The following is a 12,017-nucleotide window of genomic DNA, read 5'->3' as shown; positions in this document are numbered from 1 at the left end:
AAGTTAATTTAAACTTAGAAAAGTAGAATACACATTTGCAAATATTTATATAATTAAAACAATTCTGTGATTCATTTTCATTAAAAATTATTCTAATTTTGTATTTTAAAAGTACTTTATGTTGTTAACACTACAATATTGTTAACAGGATGTGTTGTTACACACAGCTGGTCACAAACACAAATGAATATGTGTGGTGTATTTACCATGTATGTACCGTACGTTTAGGAGTCCTCCGAAAGGAAGGATATTACGACACAACAAAAATTTATATTGTATTTATTTCATTTCAGTTGTTCAGTATTCACTGGGCCGTATTATTATATGCTTGCTCTTGGTTCAAATTGGACAAACATAATATTCATATGCAAAGTCAATTTCAAATATAAATAGCATAATGTGCCATAAAGGTAAGCTGCAGGACCGTAACGAGGGAACGTAGCACTGGTGGCAAGTATTTAGGTTGCACATATATATATATCGGGATCGGTATATCAGATTTTGATGAATCGTATCCTGATAGTATTTAACATAAAACTAAAGGAAAAATTTGGGAGAGTAGTCATTATTGTGTCATTTTACCTTAAAAAGTCTGTATATTTAATTTGTAAATATTTTAAAATTTGGTTTCGAAATTAACCTAGCTCTAACAAGTTTCAAGAATGTGGAGTTCTGATTTCTCAATTAAGGACAGTGATAGTTAACAAAAAATTAACATCAGAGCTGAAAAGAACGACCCAAAATTAGTGGATTTCAACAAAAATTCCAATAAGACCGGACCAAATTTGCATGTGTTACCAAAAACATTGAATTTTTTAACTTTATTACGTCATCAGAATCCAAAAAATTTAATGTTGTTCTATCACATTCAAATTTTATCCAATTTTGATAAACCAAGTATGTAATCCTACTTAATCTGGGTCATACATTTCAAATTTGTGATCAAAATTAACCCAGCTCTAACAGGTTTCAGGAATGTGGAGCTCAGTTACCGGAATAAAGCACATTAATGATAGCTAGCGAAAAACTGATATCGCAGCTGAAAAGAATGACCCAAAATTAGTGGGTTTCAAAAAAAATTCCAATAAGATCGGATCAAATTTGCCTATGTTATCAAAAAAATTGAATTTTTTAACTTTAAGATGTCATCAAAATCCAATAAATTTAATTTTGCTCTATCACATCCAAATTTTATCCTATTTTGATAAACCAAGTATGTAATCCTACTAAATTTGGGTCATACTTTTCAAATTTGTGATCAAAATTAACCTAGCTCTAATAGGTTTCATGAATGAGGAGTCCTGGTCACGGAGTAAAGCACAAAGGGAGATAACTAGCGAAAAACTGACATCACAGCTAAAAAAAATGACTCAAAATTAGTGGATATTAAAAAACATTCCAATAAGATCGGATCAAATTTTCATGTTTTATCAAAAAAATTAAATTTTTTAACTTATGACGATAACATATAAGATGCTTTATAGACATACATTTAACAACTTAAGCCATACATCACGGTTTACTGTCGGCTCAGAGAGTTAGCTTTTATTTTTTTTATGCTAATAAATTTATATCAAGTTATTTCGGAGTTCGGAGAGTTCTCTTTAGTATTTTTATCTACATATTATGATATTTATAATACTTATTGTAAATTAATGAGTGCCTTTAACATGATTCTTTAGAAAATTTTTGTTTTACGTATAAAACATACTTTTTGTTTTGCGCCTCAATTTCTTTTGCACCAGTAGTGAGTGTCTCCTTTGCGACGCCCTAGTTACGGACCTGGCTTAATGGTTTTAGTATTTAGTTGTAGGTTATCTATTTTATGTGGAAAATTTTCATATGAAACTTAACCATTTCATATAGAATCACCAAAGTTGAAGGCCAATCGGATTCTTGGTAAGTTATTATAAAGTGGCTGAAGAAATTAGAAATAACATAAAACTAGCTGTAAGAAAAACTTAGTATTGTCGATAATCATATTGTACTTGCGACTTGTTACTCCAGTCGCGAGTAATAAATATTAGGGTAGGCAAGTCGTGGGGTGGATCTGGATCCTTTGTCCATAACTTTCCAGTATAATGAAGTTGTAAAAAAATTTAAAAAAAAAAACTAGACCGACTCAAAACCAATCGCTCGAAATTCTTTGCGAAGCATTTTGCCGGTGATACGCTTCGATAGATATCTCAACAAAGTCGATAATATTTTTTGTTAACAATATTTTGTCAGGTATGGCTCTTGAACTTGAAAATATATAAAGAATGCGTATGCAGTTTTTTTGATAGTTATTCGAAAAGTATGCAAAAAGCAGAAGTTTAATAATTCATTTTAGTGATTTCAAATGAAACAAAATCTGAATCAGATTTAGTCAGTTCAACACCAGAATACAAACAATTTTTTTTAAACCAAATAAAAGCAAATGAATGTTATATTTATTTTACATTTTAATTCATCTAATTATTTTTTGTTTTAATCATTAAAATATGACGTCAGTACGCTAATGGGAGGGCACATACAAACACATTTAAAAAATATAGTAAAAGATGATGATTTTAATTAATATTTTTCAAGACAAATAATATAAATTAAAATAATAATAATGTAATGAAACAGTATAAACAATTTGAAATGAAACAGTTCTGTTAATTTATTTTAGTCTAAGAGCTATTAGAACATAAACTTCTTAGTTATTTTTGCCCTCATCTTACATGCCATCACTAATGTAATCGAATTAATTTTGAAATTGAAAAAAATCTTTATAAAAAAAGTACCGAAGATGTCGAGATGAAACTGCCAATAGTTTTTGTAAAAATTTTTTGATAATTTTGAGCAGTGTTCATTCAGCAAGTCATTTCTATGGATAAATTACAGTTTCTTTGCAAAACTTTCGTAAACAGCCTAAACTGTATCCATCGACAAAGTGACTTACAAAAGCCATTGGCTAATTGATAAATTTGTTATAACTTATAGTATATCTCTTAAATGTTTTTTTTTTTCAAGCTTATATATTTAGGAAACAAGAAAAGGAAATAAGAAAATAGCTTACTTTTTGTAACACATTTCAAATGTTTTTAATTTCTGAGAAGCATTCAATAATGATTTTAATCCCATTTCGTATTCACATCAAATAGCCTGAAGATAGTTACAAAATTGCGAAAAAAAATGTATTTATGAAATTTTAGGAAAAAAAAAGGACAAAAAAATCTTTTAAATAAATAAAATAAAAACTAAATTTAAAAAACAATAATTGTAGAGGAGGACATATAAATTATATTACTTTCAATAAATTATATGCCCAATATAACAAATATTTTTTCTGTTGTAAAATTAATTTTATTCAAAAACGATAATTTTGGGTAAATATATTGTTAACTTTTAAGTAGGCATTTCGAGTTAACACCTTAAAATTGTAAAATTATTTTGATCACATATTTATTATGAGAAATATTTGTTTTGTTTTAATTTATCGTTGAAAATTAAAATAACCATGAAATGACAGAATTATTTATGTTTATACCACTCAATTTTATTTGTATAATTTAATGCGTTTTGTTCAATTGAAAAATTTTAGTTCGATAAGCTAGAAATTATTTCCTTAAAATTAATTTAAAAAACTTAAAGTTTAAGAATGTACTTTGTTTTTTATCTACGGAGCCAATGATTATGTTATTAAAAATATCATGCGTTAATTATATCTTATTGCAATTAAATTAAAAAAATTGAATTTTTTATACGAAAATTATTCATGGAATTACATTTTTTTACAACAAAAATCGTTAATCAAATAGCGTTCGCGTCTTTTAAAGTATTGTTTAACAAATTTTCACTCGCGTTTCAATGTTAATTTAAAAAAAAATTCCAAGGACGGTCGATTTATTAAACAAAAACATAATTCCCACACAATATGACCAAGCCCAATTATTAATGACAAAGAAATATAAATGACATTTTTTTAGCCTCCAAATGACAATAAATTTTCCCTAAGATATAAATTTACTTTCCATTTTTAACAAAAAACATTACTATGTGATTAACAATAGTTTTAGAAAATATCAGATTACCACTAAAGTTTAACTTATGAAAATTGTTTAACTTATGAAAATAATTCGGGTCTAGCAAAAAAAACACTTTTTCACGATTTTCATTTTCAATTTTTTGTTCACCATGAAAATTACAAGTTTTTTTCTGTAATATTTTTTTCTGTGACGCGAAGCCAAGGAAATAGAAGGAAAGAGTCACGGCAAGGAGGGAACCCTCATGCGAGCAAAGCGAGTATACAAATATTTAAAACAATTTCTTGCATGAAACATTTCTAGTTTTATAGATTTTTATAAGAGATGAAATATAGAAATTTTTTTCGTTAATTATTTTTAATTAAAACAAGTGAAAACAAACAATTGACTGAGTTAATTGAGGAAATACCATGTATGGACAGTGTTAATTACGGAATCGTTTGTTTTTTCACGTCATGCAAGTAAAGAGAGATTAGCGAGCCATACATACATGCCACACACACATGACTGATATTCTCATATAATACATACTATACAATGTTCGAATCTTATTTGCACCCTCGAGGGTAAACAGTGCGGTTTTCGAAAATAATGTTTCACTTTTGTTCTTTCTCAAACGGTTTACAAGACGAGTCCTACGAACCCAAGACCCAATTGACCTAGGTTGCTCATTTACAATTCAATTTCAAGTTGATATCTATTTTCGTTTTTGAGTTATCGTGTTGTCAGACGGACAGACAGACAAAAAGACAAATAGACAGACAAACAGACCGACAGACAGGCAACCGGATACGGACTAATTAGGTGATCTTATGAACACCTATATCAAAATTTTGTTCATAACATCAATATTTTTAAGCGTTACAAACTTGAGACTAAACTTAGTATACCTTGATATATTTCCTTTCCCTCAAGGCTCCGAGATATTTTTAAGAGAATATTTCTTTGTTTTCAGTTTATCTAAATCGTCCGTAACATTCAAATTTTTGCAATACATGAATCAATAGGTTTAAATATTCTTCGTCTAGATTTATAAAAATTTCAATAATGTTTTTTAAGTTTATTTCCAAAATACGAACAACGCGAATTATTCTTGGCAATAATCTAATAATATTCAATATATTTTATATTTATTAATTTACCCAACACGTAAAGAACATTCGACTCGAACAGTATTTCAGTTTTGTATGCGTATACAAAGTATATAATATTAAAAATCATTATATTTTTCAAGGTCTTGTAATTCACGATAAATGTAGCTATTTTTACTCTCTTAAGTACTTTCGAAATTTTATTATTTTTAATACACAAAAACTGACTTTTTTATAATAATAATAATAATAATAATAATAATAATAATCAGTGGTGAATCGTTTTTTTAGTCCATTATTCTGCTATATTAAATTTCTTTTGAAATATTTGTTTTTTAATAAAATAATTATGTTTTTTTAAATGTAATATTGGACGTAGCAATTAGCAATTATATTAAATTTCACTTATTACGTAAATAATTGAACTGAAATTATATTCTTTATTGTCTGATTGAACTCAAAAATTCTTCTTAAAAAGATTTCTCGGAAAAAAGAATTAAAAATTTCAAATAAATTCCATTAACATAGCAGTCAACAGTTTTTGAAATTTGTATTAGCGAAATACTTTTATAGACGTAATTTGTAAGTAATCTGATTATAGTGAGCAAAGTCATTAATAAAATAGTTGAATGTGAGAAAATAAGCTGACCGAAAAATGTTAATTTCGACACCAGCTTAAAGGTGATTAACATACGTCTATTTGATTTTTAATAAAAACATAACAATACCAAAATCATTTTGTCTGGCCCATGACAGAACGGATGTTCTTGGTCTGACATTCTCAAAGTTGGAATTGTAGAGATATCGGACTACGGACAGGCCGTTTAGTTGAATAACAGTTATAACGGATACAAAGCTTTTTAATCTGATGGAAACACTAAAAATTTTTCTCGAAATTAAAAGGGGTGACTGGTTAATGGACTTATAGTTCCCTTGTTCAGCGTTGTCGAGTTTCTAAAGAACAAAGCTTACATAAATTAATTTGCTATGCCTTGCATTCATCAATATGTGCAAGGGCAAGTTTAATCAATGTTGTAAAACTGGTTAGACCATAGAAAATTAATTTCGAAGTCAAAACCAGGTTTATGATTTTGTGCTAAAAGTTAATTTTGTGAGAAGAGCGCCAGACTCTTAAAAGTTCTAATGGAGTCTGACTTTTGATAAGACATTCAGATGTTAAAAGTGTGATGGCATAAAATAGTAATACTTGAAGACATCTTAACAAATTCTTTTAGAAAACGATTTTGGAATGCCACCCAAATTTTTATCGGTAAATTTAAAGTACCAACTGAAACAATCCGCCCATTTATTAAGAAAATATTTTTGTAAACAAATATTGACAATATTAAAAACATTTAATCCATTTTTAAAGTGTTTTAATTATTTCCAAGATATCTACAAAATTAAGTAAACAAGTTTTTTTTCATCAAATTGTATGGAGGCACTTCAATCAATTTATGTTTGAAGTGATCTACCGCATCTGTTATCGAACTAATTTTTTTTTTTAATTGATAAAAATAATGATGGACGATAAAATTTAAGGTTGTTCGAATAGTACAATATTCAACAGAGGTATTTAAGTAAACACGTATGTTCAGAAGAATAAAAAAACTGGCTTAAAATTAATTGTAACACAAGTGAAAATAAACAATTGACTGAGTTATTTGTTGAAATACCATGCAAAGACAGTGTTGATTGCTCTATCACATTACACATGAACTAATTAGATGATTCTATGAACACCTATACCAAAATTTTGTTCGTAGCATCAATATTTTTAAGCGTTACAAACTTGGGACTGAACTTAATATACTATGTATATTTCATATATACATGGTATAATAATGGGAAACTAAAATGGATGTTTCAAACGATCGAAACTTATTCTTCATTCATGAATATTTGGAAAGTCAAATTATTTATGAAGTTAGTTTAGTTTTTTAAATTTTGTATAATTTCTTTTTTTTTTTTAAATTACGTCTTTAAAAGTTATTTAGCAATTACACCTTTGTTCAAAGTTTTTCAAACGAACTACTAATTTATAGACTCTAAGGAATTCGCAAGTTTTAATCATGCATTAGTTTTGTCTATTTAAATATTTATTTCAAAAATTTTTACTTTTTATGGGCCACTACCCTATAGTCCTGAATTGGTTGCTAAGACCCACTTACAAGCAGAAATACTCGATTGTGTCTTCGCTTCATTCCAAAGTAACTTAAAAACAATAACATAAAAACTAGCATTAAATTACTAAATCAACAATTTGTAATAATTTTTAAAATTTGTGACATTTTTGGCCTTCAAATGTTACACAATAAATCATTTTCTTTTTGAATTGAAATAAATATCCATTTCATTAAATAAATTATAAAACATTGAATACCCTTGACCATGGTAGTGTTAAAACGTTAAAATAATCAATAAACTAAAATTTGATAGTAAAATTCTCTAAATAAATTGACGTGACATGCTTTAAAAAGATATTTTTTATCAAAAAAGCCCAGTTTATTACTTTTGGTAATTATTTTCTTTAATAAAAGCCTATAATGAACCTTTCTTCTCTTATTTCAACTTTTCTTTTCTCTTTAATCAGTATAGTTTATTGGGTTGTGTTAAATTTCTATGTAATGAAGAATTTCTAAAATAGAAGTAAAAGATACCTTATTAACGCGAAAAATGATCTTTTTGATGTTTTATTGCAAACTTAAAACTTGAAAGAAATACGTTGAATTAACGAAATCGTTTAATATAATCGTTTAATCTTAAAGCATTTTGAAGTGGCGCTCACAAGATTGAGGCTAACAAAAATATAAGGGCTGCGAATGGCCAATTGAAGTTTTGGTTCGGAAATTTAGAAATGAATGAATTTTTGATATGTTATCCATGAACTTCAATCCTAAATTTCCCCTAACTTAATATTGACTTGAAACTCTCCGCGAAGCAAAAGGGAGAAAATAAAGTACTCAAATGTGGCATTTACTTAAATCTTCTTTTATCAGAAAAGGAATAGTGTGCATCTATCACTCCCGCCTTAATTTTGTAACTGTCGGTGATATCACGCTGTAAACATAAGAAACTTGCCGCGATTAGAAGAGTTCCAGTTTGATATTAAAGTCAAGACTATATTAGGGATTTCTTTTACAATCTATTTTTTTCAAATTTGATATTTTTGTCCTACATAGTACATCTTGGAATTTCAAGTGATGTTTGGACTTGGATTTGTGTAGGAGCAAGACCAAATTTCTGAACAAATTTTAAAGACAGTGACTGTCAGTTATGGTAGGATTAAGACTAATGAGTATGAGTAAGACTAAAGTACAAGTGTATAAGTGTATTTATTATTTTATATTATAAGATCAAACTAGTCTCGGCTGGTCTTATTGTATCACTATTAACTTTTGTTTTGGAGTGGCGCCTTATCTTATGGTACGAAGTAAGGTGTCATGCCTGAGAGATACTTTACGAAATTAACTCTCCCATCACTGAAAGAATAGTCACGTTTACGCCTAGACTCACTGTTTGACTGTAGCTAAAAATAGGAGGCTATAGAGAAGTTACTAACCCCTACTCTTTGAGAGTTATGTAAAAAAGTAGCCAGGCCGGGTCTTTGAAACTTCAAGGTTTATGTCGCATTAAAGGCGACATATGCATTTAAGAACATTTTGACATTTTACTTGGCCATAGACAATAAAGTAGAAAGCTATATCGTGTGGCATAATACCGACAATTCTTGTTTCATTGTTTCACAAACTCACTGTGTACTACTCAAATTTTTAATAATGACATAATTTCACATAAACTAAAACATTGTACTATAATTTGATGTTATTAATGGTGGACTCTATGTAGTTACTACGTACGAACTATGTCCTCAGCGGGTACATATTGTACATACATTATTCTACATTATATTCTATAGAGGTATATTATATGTTGTATTATATTAATTTATACCTGGGATATGTGTGTGACTGACCTTGACTTCTCATATATGTTAGCATAACCCTTCCTTCTTCTTTCTCTCTGTATATTATTATTTATACGATCACATATTAATATTTAATAACAAAATTACAAATTAACATGTCATTGATCTTTATCTGACTCAGTTTAGAAGTAATATTAAAATAATTCAATTAAATAAATAATTTATCTATAGTTGGTAGAGAACAGTGCGGAAAGGGAAAGTATTGATTAAATAAGATTATTTATATATAATTAACATATTTGTTTGAAATGGCCAAGGCACCTGATTGAAACTAAATGTAATTCATACGAGATCTTGCACTGCAAGTAGTTAGACCTATTGTATTTTCTTCCCTTCTTACAAATTAACTGACCTATTGATCTTTTGCACTTTCCCTCCTGTAAGGTGCCCCAAGAGTCTACTAAGTTTTGATAAACGTTTGTATAAATCTTGGTGACATTTTACTGATTTAATTTGGCTGAAGTTTAAATCACACAAAAATTAAGTGTCATTTGAGATAATTCTATTCAATCAGTAAGTATTAGACGATCTATGTACTGCAACCATTTTGATCTGTTCTAACTTCTTTCCTTTCCCAAGGTCCCATCTCTAGAGTCTGATAATATTGTTAAAAGTAAGAACATCTCTCTATCTGAAGTTTTTGTAACAACGAGTGATTATATACAAATCAACAAGTTATCAACAGCCCCATTATCGAGTAAGTACCAGTTGCTGGAAAATATGTTCTTGGTTTGATATATTGTCTTGAGCTTTTTGTGATATATTCTCATAAGTTCTGAATCAATTTCAAAATCTTAAGAACCAAATAAACTCAAAGCATTACCATGCACCGAAACAAATGTAAATGTCATATTTTCACTAACTGTCATCACTACTTAAGATTGAGATTTAAGGAGCTTTTGTAATGCAATCAGTTTAATCTATTGTACCTCTATTTATCAAAATTGTTCTAGGAGCTTAGTAAATATAACTGCTAAACTTCATTATATCAATGTCAACACGAGCTTTATGGAAATATGAACTTTTTTTAAGTTACTTTTCATTCTTAAATATTTTCTAAGCAGCTGTTTCTATTAATTTTCATATATTTTTCACATCCTGTAAATAAAGCAAATCATTTATAATCAATTGAAATAACACATTAATGGCCAAATGACTTAATAATCAACCTTTAAATTTTGCTATCTATAATCAATAAAGTAAATGATAACACCTTGTTAAATATGGTAATAAATAATGCAAATAACTCATTCAAAAGCCATTAATATTCATTACATTAGTTTTCAAACTATTTTTTTTTTATCACGCAGGGGGTAAAAACTTTACAGATAGGTACCAGTATAAAGTTTAGATTATTCTAGAATATGATAAAAACTTACCTATACGATGCAATCATACAGCATTTAATAATCAAAAATAAAAAACAGCTCCAGAAAAAAATTGGATTCCAAAAATTATTCAAAAAAAGAAAACTTAAAAATAAACAAAACAAAACAGAAACGTTGAGACTGTAGCACAAATTATAACAAAAATAATAAATTCACAAAAAAAAAATAAATTAATTAAATTAAACCTCACTTTCAAAATAAAAAATGAAAAAAAAAAAAAAAAATTTGTTGTCACTTTTTTTTTGCAGTTCAGCGACAGTGAACGCTCGAGCAGTATAAACACACGCAAAACAAAACACTAATAATGTTGTTGATAGCTTTTGTTTTGTTTATTATTATTATTATTATTTTTATTTATTTGTTATTTTTAATTAAAATATATGTGTTTGTTCTTTTGTTGTCTGAACGTTCCTTAATTAATAATAATTTTTTTTTATTTATTTATAATTTTTTTTTAGGATTTAATGATGGAAGGTCTTATTTGTTGATATCTATTTAGACATGAAGTTTTTGTTGTTGTTGTTTGTTTTTTTTAACAACAATTTAAACTCATAATTTTTTATTTAGAAGAAACAACACTACACATTTGTTTTGGAAAATTAATTTATTCATAAATTGTAGATAAATATAGACATAATATTATTATTATTTTCTAAGCGAAATATTTTTTTCAAGAAGACAGTTCAAACGGAATCAACGTTTTTTTTTTTTTGATAATATTAAAAATACCGTTTAAACAAACGTTCTATCTATGCAGTCAGCGGCACAATGAATATACCAGAGCGGGCTCACTTATGATGCGTTTCGTTTACCGGTTAGTATATGCGCACCAGTATATATGATTGTATAATGTAAATGTATGTATTGTGTACAAGGCCCGGGACCCCGCGCGCTCTCTTCCACGTGTTTACGCGCATGCACCCTATAAGGGCGAAGCAAGAAGTGGTTACAAAAGTCACAATACAAATTGATTCCTTGATTTATTCCTTTGTTTTTTTTTTTTTATTATTATTTACTATTTTAATTTATTAATTATTTACCTTTTTTTAAATGCTTTTTGTTTTAATTTTATTTATTAATTTTGGGGTGTTTGATTTATTTAAATATTCATAATACTTTTTATTTTCTTTTCTTTTTTATCTGATTTTTATTTTTACATCTATACGTATACAGAAAATAGAGTGTTTGTTTTTAGAATTACCTTAAAAACCCTTTTTAATAATAATTTTGTAAGCTTTGGAAGCTCCAATTTCAAATATCTAAAAATTTGAAATTATTTTTTACTATTAAAGTACTTCACGTAGCTCTTATAACATTATTATGTATGGACAATAGGTGACACACAAGTGATTTAAGTTCCCAGTCCTTCCATCGTGTTTATTTTATAATATTATACATCCTTCAAGTCGCCTTCACCAGCTTTTATTTTCTCAGAATATTTACCTTTTCCTATAAATTTATTATGAAATTATGTTGAATGCTGTCGATTTCTTGATTTATTGATAGTAAGAATAAGCTTGAGCCGATGCTGCGATTA

At 27.7% G+C, this 12,017-nt stretch overlaps 1 protein-coding gene across 1 annotated transcript in view; it reads right to left on the bottom strand.

Moving 5' to 3' along the window:
• LOC123298293 (brain tumor protein) overlaps window positions 1–10,515 on the bottom strand; it is a 409,721-nt gene extending 399,206 nt beyond the window's left edge. Inside the window, exon 1 of the mRNA XM_044880253.1 lies at window positions 10,472–10,515. The gene's annotated coding sequence lies outside the window, so the exon portion shown is untranslated. The remainder of the gene's footprint in view (window positions 1–10,471) is intronic.
• Window positions 10,516–12,017: the final 1,502 nt, after the last annotated feature.

The sequence above is a fragment of the Chrysoperla carnea genome, chromosome 4, assembly GCF_905475395.1.
Source record: "Chrysoperla carnea chromosome 4, inChrCarn1.1, whole genome shotgun sequence".
Taxonomy (NCBI): domain Eukaryota; kingdom Metazoa; phylum Arthropoda; class Insecta; order Neuroptera; family Chrysopidae; genus Chrysoperla; species Chrysoperla carnea.
Note: the sequence above shows the minus strand (reverse complement) of the source record. Positions and strands in the feature narration are given on the sequence as shown.